Raw genomic sequence first — 25,216 nt, forward strand, 5'->3', positions numbered from 1 at the left:
ATGTTCACTTTCTTCATTGGACTTCATTAATCATCTCTGATGTTATTTGATTTTTCCTTTTTGACTGCCTCTTTCTCCCTCACTGGATTGTGATGTCAAAGAGGGCAGGGGCCCTGTCTTATTTTTCATAGCACAGTGTCTAGCACATAGTAGCCTTGCAATATATATTTGTTGAATGAACTAATGAATAAAGCCATTTTTCTTACTTCATAGTTTCATTTACCTCAAGTGGAATTATAGGTGATTACAACAATTTGCAGGAATTTTTCACAGAAATAGAATAGCTTCAAAGTTTCACTGCAAAAGTAAGGAAATTGAAAGAATGCAGATGATGAATGTTCTTTTTTTAGAGCTGGCATATCTGCTTTTTTCCTTCAGTTGCAACCTTGATATTGCTACAAATGTGCTGCAGTGTAGTTTTTCTTAAGCAGATGATGTCATTTAGTACAATCTTTTTTCTTTTTTAATCTCTGTTCTATTAATCAAATACAAGGTCTGTAAAGTGAGCCTGGTGTCATCCTGTCCTCTGCCAGTTTCCTGATTGAAAGGCTCACCCTTAGCCTATGATCACATCCATTTGGCAGAAAATCAGCTTATTTGATGGGTAAGGACATCAGCATGTCTCTCTTCTTGGTAGATTTGATTCCCTCTCCCCGGAATATAAATGGGACTGATGTGTCAAATGAACCTGTAAATATTATTTCTCCTGATTGTCTAGATGCCATGTTAGCTCTTGTCTGAGGAATAGAGAGGCAGCACAGGAGGAGGTTAGCATCGAGTATGACGTGAGCCCGATGAGTCGATTGGCCTGTTCCTTCACTTGGCCGGCAGAGCTCATCTCCTTCTCGCCCTCTTCACTAAGTTACAAGTTATGTGGGAATAAAGATGTTGTCTTTTTCCTTTGTAATTTTACACACATATGCTGTCTGATATACAGTATTATAGACTGTGAAGTGATATGGATTCTATGAAAGATTGTTCCCACATAATACAAACTATTTAGGAAACAAACACGATTTGCTTATCCAAAATAAAAAAAATCCCACCTACTTTATTAAGCAACATTGACTAAGTAATGCACAGTAGTTGCAACCAATACAAAATAGCTAAGTACATACTATGTGCTAGTTGTTCTAAATGATCACATACCTAAATGTGACTGAACACCTACAGCCGCACTGCAGTCATTGAAATAAATGTATAGGAATGAATTTAGGGAATGAATGTTGCAAACAACTTTATTTACTAGTTCATTTAACAGAAAAGTCTGGGTTTATCTTCCTTTTCATTAGTTCTTTAGATGGGAAACAATGCCATGTGATCAAGAGATAAATTTGTTTTTATCTCTGTTTTTGCCTCACACTCTGGTATTATAACATCCTTATTTGATGGAGAAGTTGAGGATCAGGGAGGTAAAAGTCTAATGTTCAAATAAGAGTAAAATCAGGCTTAGACTGTGGTTTATTTAATTCCAGAGTATGTGATCTTGACAAATATACTGTAAACTGTCTCTAATGTTTATTTTAATGTCTAGTAGTTGATTGTGGCATCTTATATCATTTTTAGAAAGTACCCTTTACTTTAAAAATGTAATATTTCATCAAACATTAAGATGAGAATCTGGGAACATGCATTTGAACCAGCACTTACCACAAGTGAGGTGAACCTTAAAGGTTACTTCTATCTTCAATGAGGTATTTCTATAGAAAAGCTTATGATTTTATTCCAAGACTATAAACAACTTCACAGAAAATTAAAAGCTCATCTTGTGACTCATTTATGCATCATCTCTACATGTACCTATGTTTTTTATTTTAATTTCTGTATAAGTGATATGTTTGCTTAGTAATTCCAATTTTCTAAACCATCAAGTTCTGAGAATGGTGATTTGGAACAAGTCATCATGAAAGAAATATTTTATAAATGCACTTGTCCCTATTGTTTATATCAATTATAAATAGGAGTTCAGTATCATAAAAATCTAGGCAATCTAGATCAGAAGTGCTGTGGTCTGAATGTTTGTGTACCAGTAATATTAAAATGTTGAAATCCAGTTACCATCAGTTTACTGGCATTAGGAGCTGGAGGCTTGGGGAGTAAATTGGATCATGAGAGCACAGATCTCATTAATGTGAGTTGTGCCCTTATAAAGAGGCTGCAGAGAGCTCCCTCGCTCCTTTCACCACATGGACGCAGCAAAAAGTGGGCCCGCACTACACACAGAATCTGTCTTGGACTTCCCACACTCAGAAATGAGTTCCGGTTGTTTATAATCCACCTAGTTTATGATCTTTGGTTGTAGCAGCCCGAAAAGACTAAGATAAGGGGTTTTTAACCTGAACGTACATTAGAAATACCTAGCTGGTGGTGGGAGTAGCTTTGAAAAAGTATGATCTTAGGGTGGTAGAGCTCCATAGACCAATTATATCAGAATCTCAGGAGTGGGGTTTGGCCATGAATATTTTTTAAATGCCCCCCTCTCCTGAATTTTTAATGTACAGCTGGAGTTTACAACTGCTGATCTAGGCTGGATCACCGTCCACTGCACCAAGTTCCATGATCACGGATTCCTTGACTTCCGCAAAAGCCGGCTGCTTCAGTGATGCCAGAGTCTAATGAGCCATCGATTGTTGGTCCCAGAACAACAAACGTATCCTTGCTGTATCAGAGTGATTTGGATTCATAAGATTTTTTGGTTCATTAACAATGTCAGATTAGCCATTATAGTTTGTTTAGTCTTTGAGTCCTTAATAATGATAGAAACAGAACAGTTCTGTCAAAGTACTTGATTTTTCTCATGTGAAAGGAAATCAAAGAGCATCTGAAAGTCAGGGGAAAAATTGTGGGTTGAGGGCTTGAGCTTTTGAAGTTCCCTTTTGAATTCTAGTAACTTGGTTTATTTGAAATCTCTATTTTAAAATCAGAACAACGACATTACATTTTTCTCCCAAATCCTTCAACAATTCTTAAATGTCAGCAGAGACTTCCACAGTGAAATGGGACACAGAGGTTTTCATTAATTCATCTCCAGAAAATTTGATAACAAAACTTGAATTTGTATTCACTGGTACTGAGCATCTCTTCTCACCAAAGAACTCTGAAAGTCATGATGACAAATACTCATTTCTAGGTCAGGACGCAAAGGAGACTCAACTCTGTGGATAGTTGATTAAAGGAATTATTTCAGATTTCGCAGTCATAACATTGAGGTAGTCTTGGATGTAATTTATTTACTTAACCATCTGGGTCAGCACTCAAGAAAAGAAAGCTATTATTTAGTTCACAAATGCACCTGTAGTTTGTTTCACCAATACAGCTGGAAGATTTGTGTAGGTTCAACCTAGTCCCAAGAGGACCCGCTCTCTGGTCAGACTTCAGAGTCACTTGCCCTGGGCCACTGAAGGAAGCCAATCTGACAATTACACAATGAAATGTCTTTTTTCTAGTGAATAATGAGCAGGAAAAAGGCTCCCCTACCCATCCCCTGGGTGTGACCCACCTGCCAGAATACATTGAGAGCCCTCTCCATGGGAGCTACAGCATTCCAGTTTGGTGTAGCATCTGCTCCTTGTACATCAACCCTTCACAACTCAAGGCCAGGTCTGAGTGTTAGAAAAGAAAGGAAGAGACAGGTGAGTCAATGCTGCTTAAGGTCTTGTGCTTCCTTGCCACCTTTGACATCCTATATGTAACCCTACTGTGGGAACAGAATTAAATGTAGCCAGAGAGATTCCACCTTCAGAGAAGAGATGGTGGTTCCCCACTGTTGCCCTGCTTCTGGTGGTGCACGTATCTTTTGGCTCTGTGCTGCCTTTCATTTCATTCTTGTTTGCTTGTGTTGAGACCTGGTTCCTGGATCCCAGAGTGCTGCCATGAGAGACAGCAAATGAAAAACTTGCTCATAGCACAGGAGGCTGAAAAGGAACACTTGTATAACCTGGTAGTCCTTTTTGTGGTCAGTTTTATTCTGCACTTGAATCTGACTTAGGTTCTGATGAGAAAGATGATGGAAAACAGAATAGTGAAAAAAAATGGCTGGGCCTATAATGGTGCTTTTGTGACCAGTGAAAAGTCTTCAGAGATGGTCAAAGAAGAGGGGAAATGACTGAGAAGGGGGACCTCTGCACTGAAAGCTGTGATGGCAGTAGCTGTAATAGCCACTTCTGACTGACTGGATAGTAAGGAATTTATCTGTTGTAATATTTTGTAGACACAGTACTGAATCTGCATTCATCTATGAATGATGTAATTATTCTTTCTATGGTCGCACATACTTAATCTTATAATGAATAGATGCAAGAGCTTTTTTATTTATTTGGCAGGTAGAGTTTACAGACAGTGAGAGAGAGACAGAGAAAAGTCTTCCTTCCGTTGGTTCACTCTTCAAATGGCCGCAATGGCTGGATCTATGCCGATCCGGAGCCAGGAGCTTCTTCCGGGTCTCCCATGTGGGTGCAGGGGCCCAAGCACTTGGGCCATCTTCCACTGCTATCCCAGGCCACAGCAGAGAGCTGGACTAAAAGAGGAGCAACCAGGACTAGAATCTGGCACCCATATGGGATGCCGGCGCTGCAGGCAGAGGATTAACCTAGTGTGCCACAGCGCTGGCCCCAGAGCTTTGTTTTTTTTTTTTTTTAAGATTTTATTTATTTGAAAGGTAGAGTTACAGAGAGAAGGAAGGAAGGAGGAGGGGGGAGACAGATACAGGAGAGGAGGGGGGAAGGGAGGGAAGGAGGGGCTGAAGAGGAGGAGGAAGGGGGAGAGGGAGGGAGGGAAGGAGAGAGAGAGAGAGAGAGAGAGAGATCTTCCATTTGTTGGTTCACTCTGCTATGGCTGGAACTGGGCCAGGCCAAAGGCAGGAGCTGGGAGTTTCTTCCAGGTCTCCCACGTGGGTGCAGGAGTCCAAGCACTTGGATTATCTTTGGTTGTTTTTTCAGGTGCATTAGCAGAGAGCTGGATCTGAAGAGGAGAAACTGGGATTTAATTGGCCCCAAATGGGATGCCAGCATGACAGGTGGCAGCTTAGCCTGCTATGCCACCATACCCACCCCAGATACAAGAATCTGGTACTGTATTCCTAATCAAATGATTTCTAACTATATCAATTCACAGAATTGTTTTTGTTTTACTGTTTTTATATATATGTATATATATGTGTGTGTATATATATATATTTAAAATATTTGTTTATTTGAGATACAGAGTTACACGGAGAAGGAATGAGAGAGGTGGAGAGAGCAAGATCTTCCATCCACTGGTTCACTCCCCAAATGGCTGCAACGGCCAGAGCTGGGTAGATTGGAAGCCAGGAGCCAGGAGCTTCTTCCCGTTCTCCCACACAGGTGCAGGAACCTAAGCACTTAGGCCATCCTCCACTGCTTTCCCAGGAGCAGCTGGGACTCAAACTGTTGCTCGTATGGGATGCTGGCACTGCAGGCAGTGGCTTTACCAACTATCCATGGCACTGGCTCCTGTTTTATATTTTTTCAACAGCTTACATTTCCCTTATTTTTAAAAATCATGCACATACATTCTTGGTACATTTTTAAAAGATAATAAAGGCTGGGGCTGGCGCTGTGGCGTAGTGGGTTAAACCACTGCCTACAGTGCTGGCATCCCATATGGGTACTGGTTTTAGTACTGGCTGCTCCACTTTTGATCAGCTCCCTGCTATGGCCTGGGAAAGCAGTAGAAGATGGCCCACGTCCTTGGGCCCCTGCACCAATGTGGGAGACCCAGAAGAAGCTCCTGGCTCCTGGCTCCTGGCTCCTGGTTTGGGTCCGCACAACTCCGGCCACTGTGGCCAACTGGGGAGTGAACCAGCAGATGGAAGACTTTCTCTGCCTCTCCTTCTCTGTGTAACTCTTTCAAATAAATAAATAAATAAATCTTTAACAAAAAGATAATAACCTTTTTCTCTGTCTCGCTCACTGTCTGTAACTCTGTCACATAAAAAAAAGGTAATAAAGGCTAATATATAAAAACTAGGCATCTAGCTTAGTGATTAAGATGCTCACATCTCACATCAGAATGCCTGTGTTTGGTTCTTGGCTCTGTCTCCTGATTCCAGCTTCTTACCAAAGCAGAACCCAGGAGGAGGCACCAATGATGGCTCAGGCAACTGTTTCTCCCACCCTCGTGGGAGAGCTGGGTAGACATCCCAGCTCTTGTCTCCTACGCCAGCCCAGCTGCAGCTGCTGTGGGCATCTGAGGAGTTAACCAACAGAAGGAAGCTCCCCTCGCCTTTTCTGTCTCTCAAATTCTTAAGAAAGGGCCTTGTTTAGTTTGGTTGCTTAGGGTTTGAGGGGCTTTCTTTTGAAAGTACATTTATGAATTTGCCTAACATTCTTTTCCACTTGTATCCTTTATAACAAGGGCTGTATCATGAATATCTTTTTTATACTTGATGCCACAATGGCTTACACATAATAAACACACAGTAAGCATTTATTGGTTCGCTGGTTTTATGTTACATATGGGGCACAGTCTATTATACTGAGTTTTGACAGTGTCAGATTCAACCACACTTTTTGAAAAAGTAATTTTTCTACTGTGTCTCTTCCCTCACCTTCTTTCACTGCCTTGGTGGAGATGTAGCTGCTACCCCCAGTCCACAGAGACAGCCTTTGCTGCAGTACCAGTGTCTACCTTACGGAAAAGCCCAGTAGTTACTCTGCTGTTGGTAGTTCCTGGGCCTCTCCGTGTACTCCTTCTAATTCCCCCTTTCTTTGGCTTCCATGTTATCTCCTGCTTCTCTGCACCTCCTCAGTATCCCCTGAGACTTCTCTTCCTCTGTAGACCACTGGAAGGTGATGAGCTTGATTTTTGCTTCTTCTTTTCTCATTCTACCCTTTTAAGTGATCCCATCCACTTTTGAGTGTTCAGTACGACCTGATGATGCATTCTAAATGCATGAGCTTTCCTGAGCTGTGGACCATATTTCCAGCTGTTTGCCAGATGTTTCCACCCGGGTACCCCAAGGGCATTGCAACTCTATATATTAGAACTGAATTCCTCACCTCACCTCTACAATTCCCATCCTACAACGTGACTCTTCCTCCTTACCCACTTTGTATCCTGATTTGGTCAGTTTCACCCATGTCCCAGCACCCCACCAGCTGTCCCAGATAGGATGCTTAGAACTGGTGGCAGAGGTGGTCTCTCAAAACAGTGTTAGTGATGTGAGAACAAGTCCTTCAATTCCCCTGCCTGATGACCTTCCTCCCTTAGCACTCATCTCAAGCACTGTCGCCTTTCTGAAGCCTCTATTAAAGCAGAATTAGATGTTTTCACCTCTAGGTACTCAGAGAAATGTTTACTTACTTTTATTGCAACACAAAATCTTGTTGTGTTGTAATTGTCTATGTGTGGGTATTTGCTCTGCTCTACTGTGAACCCCTAGAGATCATGACCCATGAATTTTTCATTGTTATAAAAACCTATACTGAAGGCCAGTGCTGTGGCATAGCAGGTAAAGCTGCCACCTACAGTGCCAGCATCCCATATGGGCATTGGTTCAAGTCCTAGCTGCTCCACTTCCAATCCAACTCTCTGCTGTGGCCTAGGAAAGCAGTGGAAGGTGGCCCAAGTCCCTGGGTCCCTGCAGCCACGTAGGAGACCCAGAACAAGGTCCTGGTTTATAATCCACCCAGCCCCGGCCATTGCAGCTACGGGGGAGTGAACCAGCGAATAGAAGACTTCTCTCTTCCTCTCTTGCTCTCTCTACCTCTCTATCTCTGCCTCTCTATAACTCTGCCTTTCAAATAAATAAACTTTTTTTTTTGACAGGCAGAGTTAGACAGAGAGAAAGATAATAAATAAATCTTAAAAAAAGAAACCTATACTAGCAGCTGGCGCAGTGGGTAAAACTGCCACCTGCAGCACTGGAATCCCATATTGGTTTCCAGTTTGGGTCCTGGCTGTTCCACTTCCAATCCAGCTCCCTGCTAATGTGCCTGGGAAAGCATTGGAATACTTGGGCCCCTATACCCACATGGGAGACCCAGAAGAAGCTCCTGGTTTTGGATCAGCCCAGCTCTGGCATTGTGGCCATTTGGGGAGTGAACCAGCAGATGGAAGATCTCACTTTCTGTCTCTCTCATTCCCTCTTTCTCTGTAACTCTGCCTTTCAAATGAATAAATCTTATTTATAAAAAACCCCTACACTAGCTCTAGTTGAAAGGCACCTAATGAAAGCTCAATGGAGTCTAGTTTCTGAAATGAACAGATTGGTTATTAGGATGAAAGTAATGTGCCAGTGTTGTGCACAGCAGAGTAAGCTGCTGATTGTGCTGCTGGCATCCCGTATTGTGGTGCTGATTCGAGGCGTGACTGCTCTGCTTCTCGCCTAACTTCCTGCTGACGCACGTGGGAGGCAGTAGAGGATGGTCCAAGTACCCATTTGGGAGAACAGGATGGAGCTTCTGGCTTTGGCCCAGCCCAAACTCAGCTGCTGGCAAGCCATTTGGGGAGTAAACAGTGGATAGAAGATTCTCTCTCTCTCCCCCGACCCCTCTCTCAGTTGCTAGGTCTTTCAGATAAATAAATAATCGTTAAAAAAATCATAATGTTGTGGAGCTCGGAAGGAGATCATTGGAAAACCCTACTATTTTCCTGGGTGGCTTTCCTTTAGTTTGTTAATACTTCATCCAGGTTTAAAATACGTACAAATCTTAGGAATTCTAACAAGATGAGAGTATTACTGAAATAGTTTTGAATTCCTTATAGCCACATAATCTTCCAATAAAAATATATGGAAATAGAATATCAAATCCAAAGCTATTAACATCAAAACACAGCGAAAAGCTGTTGCCATCAACCCTGATGTATAAGAAGAAAAGGAAACACTACCAGCAGCTGAAAGACCTCCATAATATCAACAATGATACTGGAAGAAGCACTGGGGCATCTAACAGACCTGAGAAGAATAGAGGGTTTTGTTTTTTTAATTTTTATTTGTATTGATTTGACAGGTAGAGTTATAGACAGTGAGAGAGAGAGAGAGACAGAGAGAAAGGTCTTCCTTCCGTTGGTTCACTCCCCAAATGGCCGCTACAATCAGCGCAGCCAGGTGCTTGCTCCTGGTCTCCCATGCGGGTGCAGGCACCCAAGCACCTGGGCCATCCTCCACTGCCTTCCCAGGCCACAGCAGAGAGCTGGACTGGAAGAGGAGCAACCGGGACTAGACTCCGGTGCCCATATGGGATGCTGGCACTGCAAGCGGAGGATTAACCAAGTAAGCCACGGCACCAGCCCCAAGAATAGAGTTTTTTTTTCTTTTCTTTTCTTTCTTTCTTTTTTTTTTTTAACAGGCAGAGTGGACAGTGAGAGAGAGAGAGACAGAGAGAAAGGTCTTCCTTTGCCGTTGGTTCACCCTCCAATGGCCGCCGCGGCCGGCGCACCGCGCTGATCCAATGGCAGGAGCCAGGTACTTCTCCTGGTCTCCCATGGGATGCAGGGCCCAAGCACTTGGGCCATCCTCCACTGCACTCCCTGGCCACAGCAGAGAGCTGGCCTGGAAGAGGGGCAACCGGGACAGAATCCGGCGCCCCAACCGGGACTAGAACCCAGTGTGCCGGCGCCGCAAGGCGGAGGATTAGCCTAGTGAGCCGCGGCGCCAGCCAAGAATAGAGTTTTAAAATCACCAAAAGCTAAGTACAGTTGGCCAATTTGAGAACCGCTTAACCCACAAAGGGTTTATCCACACATCAATTTGTGGATGAGTGAAAGGACAATATACAGCACCAAGGTCTAAAAAGAATGCAGTAGTTTGATCCTTAAGAACTCCGGAAATTCATCGGCTGAATCTTCAAAGACAACGCTCATACTAAGGAAAAATTATGGGAGTTGAACAGAACAGAGAGACAAAGGAAAGAGAAGGTTCAGAAAGTGAGGGAGAAGCACACAACCAGGAGTTCTCATAAATAAGAAATAAAGGTCAGGCAACTGGCCTAGTGGTGAAGACACTGGGAAGATGTGCCTGGGACCCATGTCAGAGTACCTGGCTTTACTTCCAGCTTTAGCTCCTGACTCCAACTTCCTGTTAATGTAGATGCTGAGATGCAGAGATAATGGTTCACGTAGTTGGGTTTGTGGCACTCCTAGGGAGACCTGAATTGCAATCGAAGCTACTGGCTTCAGCTCCCTGGCCATCGAGAGCATTTGGATAATGAAACAGTAGATGGCTCTCTGTCTCTCCCTCTCCCTCTCCCTCTCCCTCTCCCTCTCTCTCTCTCTCTCTCGTGTGTGTGTGTGTGTGTATACATTATAGATATCTATATAAATGTATGTATTAGATATGTTGCCCTTCTGTGTATGTATATATACTGTGTATGTATATATATACATACATATATGTATATGTATATATCTCCCTTTATGTATATATATATTAACCAAGTAAGCCACAGCGCCAGCCCCAAGAATAGAGTTTTAAAATCACCAAAAGCTAAGCACAGGGAGAGAGTATCTTGCCTCTCTGTGTATATCTCTCAAGTAAGTTTTTAAAAAAATATTTATTGTGAGGTATAGAAACACAAAGAGAGAGAGATGGTTTCCATCTGCTGGTTCAGTCTGCGAAGGCCTACAGTAGCTGGAGTTGAGACAGGCTGAAGACAGGAGCAGGGAACTCAATCTATATTTCCTATGTGGGTGATAGGTACCCAACTACTTGAACCATCACCTGCTGCCTCCCATGGTGCACATTAGCAGGAGACTGGGATTGGGAGTGACTTGAATCCAGGACTCTGAAATGGGATGCTAGCATCCTAACCAGCAGCTTAACTGGTAGATGAAATATCTGCCCTCCTCCCCACAAGAGAACCAAGAAACCAAAAACTTAAACTACAGATGGTGGAGTTCAACAAATAAGGACAGATAATAAATATTTTAGACTTTGAGAACTTCTCAACTCTGCCATTTTAGCATGAAACCAGTGATAGATAAGCTGTAAACAAATACTCATGACGATATTCCAATAAAGCTATAAAAGTAGGTGATGGGCTGAATTTAGCCCATGAGCTATGGCTTGTTGACCCTTGATCTAGAGTCATGAAGCTCCAAAAGTTGTTCTAACCCATCCCTCCTTCCTAAAGGGTCATAAACTCTACTGTCACATAAAGTACAACTGAGAAATAGCAAATTTGAATCTCATACAAACTTTGTCATAAAGAGAATAAGGAACAAGGTAAGCATCTTATAATGATAGTACATAAAAAAGTCCACAAAACAGGTAAAAATTTTAAATATCTCACAATGACTTTAAAGTGACAGGAAAATAGGGGTGTTGTGGTATAACAGATTGGACTGCCACCTGCAATGCTGGCATCCCATAAAGGTGCCAGTTCACAAATACCAGCTGTTCCACTTCTGATGTAGCTCCCTGCTACTGTGCCTGGGAAAGCAGTGGAAGGTGGTGCTAATCCTTGGGCCCCTTTACCTACTTGGAAGACCTGGATGAAGTTCCTGGCTCCTGGCTTTGGCCTGGCTCAGCCCCTGGATGTTAGGGCCGTTTGAAAAGGAAACCACAAATGGAAAATTCTCTCAGTTAGAGAGAGAGAGAGAGAGAGACAGAGAAAGGTCTTCCTTTCGTTGGTTCACCCTCCAAATGGCTGCTACTGGCGGCATGCTGCAGCTGGCACAATGTGCCGATCCAAAGCCAGGAGCCAGGTGCTTCCTCCTGGTCTCCCATGCGGGTGCTCTGCTTTTCAAATAAATAAAAATAGATCTTGGAAAAAATAAGTGATGGGAAAATAAAAGGTATGAAGTGGTTACACAAATTAGAATAACCCAGGAGTGAGGTGATAGAATTCAGGAAGAATTAGAATTTCAAAGAAATAATTTCAGTAATGAAATCCAAACTGGAAGAGATGTAAGTGCAAATAAATCTGACAGACATTTTAGTAAGAAATTAAAAGGAAAGGAGAAACATTTGGTAAATCAAGCAAAATAGAGGAAAGGTTATCAAAAAATGTGAGAGAAAGAAATGGATAAAGGGGGGGAAAATGATCTAACCTGCATGTATTAGGTTCCCTAAAGAAGAAATTCAGCAATAGAACATATTTAGGAGATTTTGTAGCTATACAGATAGATAACAGTAAGAAATGGATAGCAATAAAAATTTGGGATAGAAATCAAATGACTATTTTTCCCAAAAATTCTGGTTTTGTATATCTGTCTTTGAAAGCCATAAAAATGTTATATAATTATAATACAATGTATGTTTTTAAGTATTCCCTTAAGATATAAGGAAATTTAAGGAACTTAGTCCAAGTATCCCACATGAGTAGCAGGAACCTAACAACTTGAGCTACCACCTACTGCCTCCCAAGGTCTACATTGGCAGGAAACTGAAATTGGGAGCTGGAGCCAGGAACTGCACCCAGGTACTCTGATACAGGACATGGACATCTTAACCACTAGGCCAAACACCTTGCTGAATTGTGTGCTACTTTTTTTTTTTTGTTGTTAAGATTTTATTTATTTGAAAGTTAAGAGTTACAGACAGTGAGGAGGAGACAGAGAGAAAAGTCTTCCTTTTCCGTAGGGTCACCCCCAAAATTGCCACTACAGCCAGCGTGCTGCGCTGATCAGAAGCCAGGAGCCAGGTGCTTCCTCCTGGTCTCCCATGCGGGGGCAGGGCCCAAGAACTTGGACCATCCTCCACTGCCTTCCCAGGCCACAGCAGAGAGCTGGACTGGAAGAGGAGCAGTCGGGACAGAACCGGTGCCCCAACTGGGACTAGAACCCCGGGGTGCCGGTGCCGCAGGTGGAGGATTAGCCAAGTGAGCCATGGCGCCAGCCTTGGATGGATTAACATTTAAATTGGTGGCCCAAGTAAGTTAGATTAGTGTGAATGGGCTTCATCCAATCAGTCTGATTAGAATAAAAAGGCTGACCCTCCCCAGAGCAAAAGGACATCTTCCCTTGACACCCATTAACTAGGACATTGGCTTTTTTTCCTGTCTTCAACTTGAACTAGACTGCCGGCTCCCCAGGTCTGTGGACTGGCTACTCACCTTACAGATCTTGGGTTTTGCCAGACTTCAGATTCACATTAACCCAATTCCTTATAGTAAATTACATATATGTATGTGTGTGTATACATACATGTGTGTATATGTGTATATTATATATAATACATACACATTACATATATACATATATGTATACATATATGTATATACACATATATGTATACATATATACACACATGATTTCTCGAGTCATGAATTTGAGTTTAAAGTATTAAAATGAAGTATTAGTGTATTTTCATCCAAAAAAGTATTTCTATCTGTGTACTTTAAAGACCTAAAAACAATGGTAAACCAGTGTCAATGAATAGCTCTTGGTTTATGATCTCTAAATCTCTAGATCTTCCCATGAAAAGGAATGAGAGATCCTCAGGGAAATGGCTGAGTACAAGTCCAGTGTGAGACATGTACAAGGCATGCAAGGACAATCTTGCCAAATCAGATAGAAAAGAAATGATTAAAGCCTGCAAAGATCGTGTCAGGATCCAGAAGCCAACTTAAAGTGCCTCCCAATGGCCAAAGATGGGATGGTCTGAACCCAGTGAGGATAATAACTATAATGGTTTGAAACACATGAAAGTATATTTGAAACTATGAGTCTATCATGTGACCAAAAAACAACTAGTTAATATCATTGTAGAACACTAAACCAACTTACTATTTTGAAAACTGATAATAAGAGGTAAGCATTTACCCTGCCATTACCTCATGAATTGTATTTCTGGGAAACTACATAGTAAACTCGGGGAATTTTTTATTTTGGCTGATACATTTGATTTTTTAAAAAAGATTTTATTAGGGGGCCGGCATTGTGGCATAGTAGCCTATGCCTATGGCTCTGACATCCCATATGGGTTCCAGTTCAAGTCTCAGCTGCTCCTCTTCTGATTCAGCTCTCTGCTTATGGCCTTGGAAAGCAATGGAAGATGGCTTAAGTGTTTGGGCCCCTGCATCCACATGGGAGACCAGAAGAAGCGCCTGGCTCCTGGTTTTGGATTGGCCCAGCTCCAGCTGTTGTGGTCATTTGGGGAGTAAACCAGTGGATTGAAGACCTCTCTGTCTTTCCCTTTCTCTCTCTGTCACTCTGCCTCTCAAAATCTTTTTTTTTAAAGATTTTAAAGACAAAAAGAGATCTACTGGCTCACTCCCCAATTGCCCGCAACAGGTCAGGGTAGGTCAGGCTAAAGCCAGGAGCCAGGGATTCCACCCAGATCTTCCACATGGATGACAGGGGCCCAAATACTGGGGCCATTATGTGAGTTGCAGAGGCCCAAGTATATGGGCCAGTATTCACTGCTTTCCCAGGCACATTTGCAGGGAGCTAGATCCAAAACACAGCACTGGGACTCAAACCAGCAATCCCCTATGGGATGCTGGTGTCACACATGTGCCACAACACCAGCCCCTATTCTAGAAGCTTATAAAGAAGTAGCAGAATTATAATATCAACATTTTTCAATCCTTAATTAATTAGTATCTTTACCAACATCTGCTACCACAATAAAATGAGATAAACAGACATTAGTTCCTCCTAATGGAAACTTCCATATCTATCAAGTGCATTTGTCAAAGATAAACACATCTGAATCTTTTCAAATCTCTTAGATTCAACCATTAGTTTAAAAGCACGAAATATGTTAAATAATACCCAGTGTTATGATCAAAATAAAATCTACTTCTATAGGACAAATGACCTGGTTTTATCAATGAACAAATTATAAAGAAAAAAAAAAAGACGAGATGAAGAGAGAGCTTAGAAAGTAAGGCAGACCCAAGAAACTTGTAGTCAATCACTATGAGTGAATTTTTATGAATCTTGATTCAAACAAAATTAAAACTTACATTGATGAAGCAGTTGGAAATTTGAACATTGTGTATTTGATAATATTAAGTCATTATTATTAGATACAATAATAGTATTGTGGGCTTTTTTTAATAAAGACTCATTTTTTAAATACATATGCTGAAATATTTGTGGATAAAATGATATGTGAGATTTGCTCAAATTATATGGAAGAAGGGAATTCAGCAGGATATATAGATTAAGTGAGGTAGGCTATGACTTGAGATTCTTTTTTTTTTTTTTTTTAAAGATTTATTTATTGAAAGGTAAAATGACAGAGAGAGAGAGAGTTTCCACCTACTGGTTCACTCCTCAAATGTCCACAATAGCCAGGGCTGGGCCAGGTTGAAGCCAGGAGTTAGGAACTCCATCTTAGTATCACAGCTGGCAGGAGCCCCAGTACTTGAGCCATTTTCCACTGCTTTCTTGGGTGCATTAGCAGAAAAACTAGATCAGAACTAGAGGAATCAAGTCTTAAACTGGTGATATGGGATGCTGTTGTCTCAAATAGCAGCCTAACCTGCTGCACCACAATGCCAGCTCCTGAGTTGAAGATTCTTGAAGCTCTTGGATTAAGAGGGTTCATCAATATTTTTTGTGATACAAAAAATTTTTTTGAGTCTAAGCCTCTGAGCTCTAGTGCTCTTTCCACCACATCATTAAATTGGTCATGGAAAAGAGCAAGCAAAATTCCACAATTTTCTGCATTTTTAAATTTCTAATAGTGTTCCCAAAACAAGGGACAAAGGCAGCAGTTAAAAAATGCTAGCACTGGGAGTTCATGAACCCTGTTTTCTCATTGATTTTTGCCAAGAAATGTCTATGTGGTCTTTAGCAAGATCAGATTTTCCAGTCTTGATTTGGTCATGGTCATAGGTCAAGGTCCACATTATAGCTTACAAGAAGGCAGTAGTTCCAGCCAAGGAGGCTCCATTATCTGCATGAAGAGAGCTTACTACTGTGTTTTAGGAGAAAAATAAATCAGCTTTGGAATAACTGTCAATACAATAAGTTAGATGACAAATGTAAAAATAAAAACCTTCACAGAGGGAGGAAAAGGGTGCATTCTGTGAAAGCATTGGCCAAATCTTTATAAGTGACAGTATTATTGGCTCAAAATAGTAGTACCATTTTTCACTGTAATATATGGTCTTGTGGTTGAGGTCCTCTATAGCTATTATTTTTTTTCTCTTCATAGTTTGCCTGTATTTGTTATTTGAGACATGGTAATATTCATAGTTCTCACTGGTTCTAATCTATGTGCACATGACTTTCTTGTATAAAGGGCTATTCCTTGATTTTGAAATGTTCTTGATAATATCTGCAAGCAACCTTTCAAACAAATAAAAAATCATGATCATTTGATGTTGATGCATATATACTGTTTTACTTGTCTAATCCCAGAAAATAAATGAGGTGGTAGAGCAAATGAAATCAACGTTCTCTTTTACCCACCTGGCATCAATTGTTTCCAACCCCAAGCATCTAGTTGAGGATTATTTGTCAGCCGAAGAGGTGGAGGGTCATACCAGAATTCTCAGTGGCTTATGTAACAACCAGACAATACCCTTCTGTGCAGGCACAGCGCCCTTTCTCCATGTTAATTCTCTCCCATACATTTGGACAGACTTACTTTCTCAACCACACACATATGCCCACTCCAATTTTCTCTCCTGTATCTGTAAGTTACTTTGCCCAAGATAAATTTATTCATCTGTTTCATATTTAGATGACCTCCCTCAGCATGTTTTATATGCTATCATTGGAAAAAATTCTAAATAAAAGAGTACATGCCAGGTAATTATAAAAAAAGAGCTATTACATACTTGATAGAAGGAAGGAGAGGAAGGGAGGGAGACAGTGAAAGCAAAATGCACACACCACAAAATTTTGAAACATCTACAACTCATACATTCTAATGTGAGCCATTAGTTGAAGTTTGTTATTCTAGAATATTGAGAGAAAATGTTAACATCCAAACAAAATGCATACTGTAAATCTCAGGTTGAAAAAAAGATCTTGAAAAAAAATTCACAATGATGATGTGTAAAGGGGGTACCTCAGAAACATGTAAAACTAGTGTTGTTAGTCAATAGATTTTCATTTTTTACTTTTTAAAGATTTATTTGGAAGGCAGAGTGACAGAGAGAGACAGAATGAGACATCTATCTGCTGGTTCACGCCCTAGATGCCTACAACAAGCAGAAGCCAGGAGCTAGGAACTCCATCCAGATCTCCTAGATACATGAGAGGAACCCAAATACTTGGGCCATCACCTGATGTGTTCTATGTACATTAACAGGAAGCTGGGGCTGGCGCTGTGGCTCACTAGGCTAATCCTCCACCTGTGTGCTGGCACCCCGGGTTCTAGTCCAGGTCAGGGCGCCGGAGTCTGTCCCGGTTGCTCCTCTTCCAGTCCAGCTCTCTGCTGTGGCCCAGGAGTGCAGTGGAGGATGGCCCAGGTCCTTGGGCCCTGCACCTACATGGGAGACCAGGAGGAAGCACCTGGCTCCTGGCTTCGGATTGGCGCAGCACACCGGCCGCAACACGCCAGTCATGGTAGCCACTTGGGGGGTGAACCAACGGAAAAGGAGGACCTTTCTCTCTTTCTCTCTCTCACTAACTCTGCCCATCAAAAACAAACAAACAAAAAACAAAAAACAAAAACAAACAAAAAAAACAACAGGAAGCTGGATGGAAGTGCAGGTATCCCAAGCAGCAGCTAAATCCACTGCACCACAATGCTAGCTCTCTGTGTGCTGAGAAACTCAGTATTAGGGATTTTAAACATGAAGTCAGAGTTCATATTAAAACTTGAGAGTCACAGCCCAAGCATTCTGCCTACTGCTCTCTGTCATGTACCCATTCCAAAAGCTGGCTCACAGAGCATATTGTTCAAATGAAGGTTTAGTTACTCTCTAAGTTCCAGAATGGACTTACTGAATTAACCATTCTGACCTCTGAATATTTGTTTTTGAATTTATAGGCTATCAGAATTCTGCATTTGCAAAAATTAGTGGGCATTTTAGCTGTTTCAATAGGATGTTTAAATATTTATATCTATTTTTAATAAAACATTTTAGGAGTTAAACTCTAAAACTTGCTTAACTTTAGGAAGTTGTCTGATTTTTATCTAAAACAAAGGCAGCTTTATGGATTAGTAGTCATTGTGTGACAGAAATTGGCTGGATGTCACTGACCCTGTTTCCTTTCTCTGGGCGTACAAGAAGGCCTACTCTTGCTTCCAGTGAGGCTGGTGTCATTTGATGAGGTTCTGGCCAATGGGATGTGGAGGGACGTGGTGTGCACCTCATTGAGGCTTGTCTGTAAAACACTCTGGTGACCTTCAGGCTGATGGATGGTCAAGTGGAGGGTTCATTTCTCCGCCTGTGTATTGTTCATGGGAAGTCCCACAATACAGGGGTAGCCCAGGTCTCTGAGTCACTTCCTGGGGCACAACCTCCAAGGAGAATTGCCCCATCTGTATTGGGCAGGGAGGTGAGAAATAAGCAGATTTTTTATTAAGTCACTGAGATTTGCAGAATACAAGTAACTGCTGATGTTGATTGCTTCTAGGTGGTTAGAACACCATTCTTTCTTCCTGTTTAGGGAGCCTCACCGTGCTCAGTACCTTATCTCTGCATTTAACATCAGGTCTAAACTTCTCACTCCTAGACCTCTGATGTTGACCTTGGGCCCCATGTCATATATTTCCAAAGATAGCTCACTTCCTGATCATACGTTTGAAGAGCTCACAGAGGGCTTGGCCATTCTGTAGGTAAAAGATGCTTTCATTTGAGCAGCATAATTTTGTTTCTGAAACAGTGAAAGAATTTTTTATGGTAGGGCACTTTACATTTTGGAGATCCCCCCTCCACGGGCACACACTTCATTATCTCGTCTTCCCCATTCTTATTTTTCAGCCCAAGATTCATGGTCTTCATCTTGTTTGCATTTCAGAATTTCTTCTCAATATTTCACAGCAAGGAGTTTTGACCTCTGATTTACCATCAATTTTTGTGAATTGTGGATGTTTTTGAAACTTTCTGATTTCTGTTTCGCTTTAGCTCTTTCTTCCTGTGAAGTGTATAACAGCTCTCTTTTATTATTACCAAGTGTGTACTTTCCTCTTTATTAACGTTTCTTTTTTTTTTTTTCCGACAGGCAGAGTTAGAGAGAGACAGAGAGAAGAGAAAGGTCTTCCTTCTGTTGGTTCACCCCCCAAATGGCCACTACGGCCGGTGCCCTGCGCTGATCTGAAGCCAGGAGCCAGGTGCTTCCTCCTGGTCTCCCATGCGGGTACAGGGCCCAAGCACTTGAGCCATTTTCCACTATCTTCCCGGGGCCACAGCAGAGAGCTGGACTGGAAGAGGGGCAACCGGGACAGAATCCAGCACCCTGACTGGGACTAGAACCCGGTGTGCAGGCGCTGCAGGCGGAGGATTAGCCTGGCCCTTTATTAAGGCGTCTAAGAGCTATGGCATCATTCTTTCAGTTCTTCTCCCCCGATGCCTGATTCCTGCAGCCTCAGCAGAGAGGCCTCCTTTCCCTGCCCAGCACAGCCTGTTCACTGAGCAGCAGGTGCAGCAGGGGTCCTGGAAGTCCCCGGGGCTCTCCTCTGCTCTACCTTACTATTTCCAAAGCCTCAACAGCAATTGCACTTTTCTCTGTTCCCACCATTGTCAATCTCTCAACTACATACCTCCACTTTCTGTTATCCTTGAAGTTTCTCTGTGCTCGACCAGTCCTTCCCAAACCACTTCAGCAAGATCTCAAAATCATCTTGGATTTCATACTCCCAAATCTCCCTCACTGAGGACGGTTCTCATTTAGCCTACATGCGTGGTCTCCACTGTACCAAACGCCTGCTGATGCTAGGACAGACTCTCCCCAGAGATTAGGATTAGTGAGTGCATTTTCCTAGGGCCCAAACCCGGGCCGGGTCTCAGACCTGCCCTGGATTCTGGCAGGAATCTGAGGCAGAGAATTTCAAAGTTGAGAACAGGAGCTCTCTTTCTCTGTATAGCTCTTACCTCTCTGCCTCTAAAAATAAATCAATAATTCAAAAAAAAAAAAAAAAAAAGATCTCTAGACCCCTCCCTCTTCAGAGTCTAATTTGTAAAATCTTGATTGAACCGTAGGAATCTGCATTTCTCTAAGGCCTCTCAGGTATACTATTTGCAGGGATGCGAGGGCCACAGCCAGTGAAGTTTTTAAGACGCCCTGAGGAAAATGTCACCTTGTAGGAAAGCAGTCTATTAACATAGCTTTATGACAGGCTGACCTTTGTCACTTGAAGATATTCTCAGGACTGATACTTGCTCCTTCCTTTGCTTCCAGCTCTCTGAGTCTCCTTTGTTGACTCCCGGCCCTGGCTTTCAGAGCCATGACTCATACCTCTTGTTCCGTATTTTTAGCTTTGCTTCTCAACATCTGTAACTGTCCTCACATTGTGCTCGGAAATCACCCAGCGTTCCAAATATTGAGGTGTGAGGTGGAAATTATTCCAATCTTCACTTTCTTTCCCTTTTCCTTTCCAGTACTTCTCAGCCCCTGTGGTTGGAAGGAGCCATGGGATTTGTTCTGGCTAATGATGTAAGAGCTGAAGTGGCCTGTGTGGGATTCCCCAGTCCCTCCCTTTGCTTCCACTTTCCCCTCCTGGTCACATGTTCCAGCAGCTGTGAGCTGGGAGAGCCTCCATCCGTACAGGTCCTTCCATTTCTGTGTGGAGCACAGTTTTTGCAGACATGCACGGATCATCTTGTGTGAGCACAGAATACACTTGTGTTGGATTGATCCAGAGAGATTTGAGGGGAACTTGTTATCACAGAAAAACCAAGTCCATGTGCCTCAAATGCAGTCGTGTTCTACTTTAATCGAGTTTGTCCAGGGTCACCTTGGTCCTTGCTTATGTAGCTGAAAGCTGCTGACTGCATTAGAGAATTCAGTATACAGCGAGGCAGGCAACATAACAAATTGTCTATTTTTATGGTAATGGATCAATGAGCACCTAATAAACATATTTCAGTAAATACATCTTCAGCTTGAGACAAAAATGCATATCAGGAGACTTCTGGCTATTAGACTGTGAACTCTGACTAGTACAGAGCTGATGGATTATTGAGCATTTATCTTAATAAATCTCATACATCCAGATTTGGGGTTCCAACAACCATCAGTTGCCACTAACTCTAATTTGGACTCAATTCTCTGTATTTTTTCCTAAGTGCTTACATTTATGTAGACAGAAACAGCTTTTTGCAAGTTCGTAGAAACATAAGAATCTGCCCTGATAAAGTACAGTAAAATGTTTTTTTTTTTCTTTTTCCTTCCAACTCTGCTGGAGGCAGTGTGGAAGCCGGGGGCATTTGCTGCCCTGAAGAGGCTTTTAAGCTGGCTCCCGTTGATTTGTATTCTGCGTGTCCTCTTGAAAACTTAAGTTGCCCATACAAGGCAACTTAGGTCGTCTAGGCTGTCCTTGTTTTACCTTTGCAAAAGCCTCGTTTACATTGTGAAGCTGGAAGAATGGCCTCTAAACAGCTTCTTCTAAAGCGATTGTGTCTGATTCCTGCCCACAGCAAGATGCAAACTGGCAATTTTCTTTTGTTCTCTGAACTCCCCCTCCCATTCCAAATTGTTGGTTATTTTTGAAAAAAATTTTTCCCCTCGTTGATGCACTCCTAGGCTGACCGACTTTCTGGGCCCTGATTCAGCTTAGTTTAACATTGTTTGCTGCCTTTCACAGTCTTGTTGGGCGATTGGTGTTTTAATTAAGAACATATTGATTTTAGATACTAGAAAATGTCATCTGGTCAAAATATCTCTGTTTTAAATCTTCTCAGCAGACTTCTCTCTGAAACCTCAAAACACACTAAGAGTGATGACAGCCTGTTTTGAGCATATCTACACTTGAATGTTGCTTTTCTTAAAGTGCTTAAAACAGTGCACTTTGTCTACCTTGACTAAAATATTCTCTGCAACCATCATTGACTAACTTTTCCTTTTCTCCACATTTTATTTCATTTATACCTCGAATAAAAGCTTTAAGTCTGAGAGAGAGGAACAAATCACTTAAGCCTCTGCCTGGGGCACTGGCATCCTCTATGGGGGCCAGTTTGTGTGCCGGCTGCTCCTCTTCTGATGCAGCTTCCTGCTGATGGGCTGGGAAGGCGGTGGAGGATGGCCTGGGTGCTTGGGTCCCTGCACCCACATGGGAGACCTAGGTGAAGCTACTGGCTCCTGGCTTTGGATCAGCCCAGCTTTGGCTGATACGGCCATTTGGGGAGTGAGCCAGTGGATGGAAGACCTCTCTGACTCTCCCTCTCTCTTTCTATGACTATAACAGTTATTATTAACTTGTAATACTTTAAATCTTAATGTGTTTAGGAAAACAATTTGAATTTGATGGTAACTAGAGCAATCATGTTCCTAATTTGTGATCTATCAGGGTTGCCTTCCAACAAATATCTTTTCCATCTTAATATTTTAAAAGAGTTAATTCTAGTTCCAATTTTTTTATTTTATTTACGTTTTTTTATTTTATTTACTTGAAAGACAGAGTTAGAGAGAGGTAGAGACAGAGAGAGAGGTCTTCCATCTGCTGGTTCACTCCCCAGATGACTGCAATGGCTGGAGCTGTGCCGATCCGAAGCCAGGAGCCAGGAGCTTCTTCAGGGTCTCCCACGTGGATGCAGGGGCCCAAGGACTTGGACCATCTTCTACTGCTTTCCTAGGTCATAGTAGAGAGCTGGATTGGAAGTGGAGCAGCCAGGACTAGAACTGGCACCCATAGGATGCCAGCGCCTCAAGACAGGGCGTCAACCCACTGCGCCACAGTGCAGGCCCCTCTAATTCCAATATTAAAATGGAAAAAATTACATGAATGAGCTGGCAACTGCCTAAGAGAGGGGGAAAAGAAAAGCTATATTGTGTTGGTTTGAGTTTCACAGCCTAGAAGGCACTGATGTAAGGATTCAAGCTCAAGTTCTTTGAGAGATGATCCTAGAAAGGGAAGAGACATAGGGACAGGAACTGGGACCCAGGCTTGCTGGGAAACTCTTGGGAGAGAATGTAAAGCATTCCCCAGAGTCATCCCACCTAGCAGGTGAGATAGCCTGCTGTTGGTTGAGGGTGCTCTTTCGGGGTGTTACTTCTCAGGCACTTTCTCTTGCCCTGCACAGCTTCCTCCTACTGTTAGACCAAAGACAATCAGCAGTCACAGGGTCTCTAAGTCAGTAGCCAGGAGCTGCAGCAGCAGAAGCTGGAGCTTATGGGAGGCCTCGCAGTGTCTGCTGCTCTTATGAGAAGAGGATCAGTCTCAGTAGGGGTCGCACACATGCTAATTAAAATAACAATGAAATGTTATTTTGATATACTTCTGATATGTTAGAATGGCCATGATTTTTTTTTTTTTCCCAAAAGAAACAATGTTGGAAAACTGGCACTCATACACTACTGGCAAGAATAAAACTTAGACAATCTTTCTGCAATTTGGGAGATGAATCAAGAAAGTTTAAAATTGTGCTTCTCTTTGATCCAGAAACTCTGCTTGTAAGATCATTGTGAGAGGATAATTAGACCAGGATGAAGTGTTCATTGAATCATTGGTTATAAAACAGACATAATCATAAAAATCTAAATGTCCAAGAAAAAGTTATTGATTAATCCCTTATCTTCCAACCAGTGGAATACAATGTTTTATTTAAACTGAGGAAGCAGAAATGATTACCTGGGGCCGGCGCTGCGCCTCACTAGGCTAATCCTCCGCCTTGCGGCGCTGGCACACCGGGTGCGGCGCTGGCACCCCAGGTTCTAGTCCTGGTCAGGGCGCGGATTCTGTCCCGGTTGCCCCTCTTCCAGGCCAGCTCTCTGCTGTGGCCCAGGAGTGCAGTGGAGGATGGCCCAGTGCTTGGGCCCTGCACTCCATGGAAGACCAGGAGAAGCACCTGGCTCCTGCCATCGGATCAGCGCGGTGTGCCGGCCGCAGTGCGCCGGCCGCGGCAGACATTGGAGGGTGAACCAACGGCAAAGGAAGACCTTTCTCTCTGTCTCTCTCTCTCACTGTCCACTCTGCCTGTCAAAAAATAAAAATAAAATAAAAATAAAAAAATATAAAAAAAGAAATGATTACCTGGAAATATTTTTATAATATACTGGTAAACAGTATAAGCAGAGGCTCTATTCTATTAAAATATATATGTGTGTTGTATGCTTATGGAAAGGTCTAGATAGATTAAAAAATACTAGAAGCACTTATTAACAAATAGTAGAAATGCAGGTATTTTTAAAAATTTTGTATTTTTTATAAATCCAAAATTATTTATAATGTTATTAAATATTTTATAGCAAAATTAAATTTATTTTGAAAAGTGAAAATATGTATATTTAATTCATGAGGTTACAATATAAGGGCCAATTAGTATGCAATAAATGCTATACTAAAATCTCTCCTTCTGGGGCTGTAGCACAGTAGATTAAGCATCCACCTGTGGGTCTGGCATCCTGTATGGGCACCAGTTCAAGTCCCAGCTGCTCCACTTCTGATCTAGCTCTCTGCTATGCCTTGGGAAAGCAGTAAAAGCTGACCCAAGTCCTTGGGTCCCTACAGCCATGTGAGAGACCTGGAAGATGCTCTTAGCTCCTGGCTTCAGTCTGGCCCAACTCCAGCCATCCTGGCCATTTGGGGAGTGAACCAGTGGATGGAAGGTCTCTCTCTCTCTCTCTCTCTCTCTTTCTCTCTCTCTCTCTTTCTCTCTCTATAACTACCTCTGCCTCTTTGTAACCCTGCCTTTCAAATAAATAATTTAAAAAAAGAAAAACAAAAATGTTCAATGCCCCATTTAAAAAAATATCTCTCCCTCTGTATCCCCCTCTCTCTGTAACTCTGCCTTTCAAAGGAAAACAAATAAATCTGTAAAACAAAACAAAAGTGCCAGGTGTATAAAATAAACATAGAATGGCCATTTACTTGTGAATGCCACTCTTGTAAACTGAAGGCATAAAATGTGTGTTGTCTCATCTTGGAGAAGTTTTTTTGTTAAATGAAAATCACTTGATTCATTTCTAGAAAAATGCCATGTAGCACTCTTTTTAATATGAGTCAACTTAATCCTGTCTTGAGTAGGGTAACAGCTTGTGTAATTTTGCAACTTGAAGGAGAAATTTATCCTACCAGAAACCAAAATCAGAAGTAGATTGTGTTTAAATTCCATTATATATTATGTAGCTGGAGACATGGAGCAGCAGCTACAAATGTGTTTTCTCACAAGATCAAAAGACTGTAGAAAAGATTTTCAGAACTTATGGATCTTCATGGCCTAAAATTATAGTTATGTACATTATC

At 42.1% G+C, this 25,216-nt stretch overlaps 1 long non-coding RNA gene across 1 annotated transcript in view; it reads left to right on the top strand.

Moving 5' to 3' along the window:
- The first annotated feature begins 390 nt into the window (after window positions 1-390).
- LOC138845369 (uncharacterized) overlaps window positions 391-25,216 on the top strand; it is a 127,846-nt gene continuing 103,020 nt past the window's right edge. The window contains exons 1-2 of the long non-coding RNA XR_011382416.1: window positions 391-604; window positions 2,502-3,632. This is a non-coding gene — a long non-coding RNA (uncharacterized lncRNA). The remainder of the gene's footprint in view (window positions 605-2,501; window positions 3,633-25,216) is intronic.

Source organism: Oryctolagus cuniculus, chromosome 15 (assembly GCF_964237555.1).
Source record: "Oryctolagus cuniculus chromosome 15, mOryCun1.1, whole genome shotgun sequence".
Lineage (NCBI taxonomy): Eukaryota > Metazoa > Chordata > Mammalia > Lagomorpha > Leporidae > Oryctolagus > Oryctolagus cuniculus.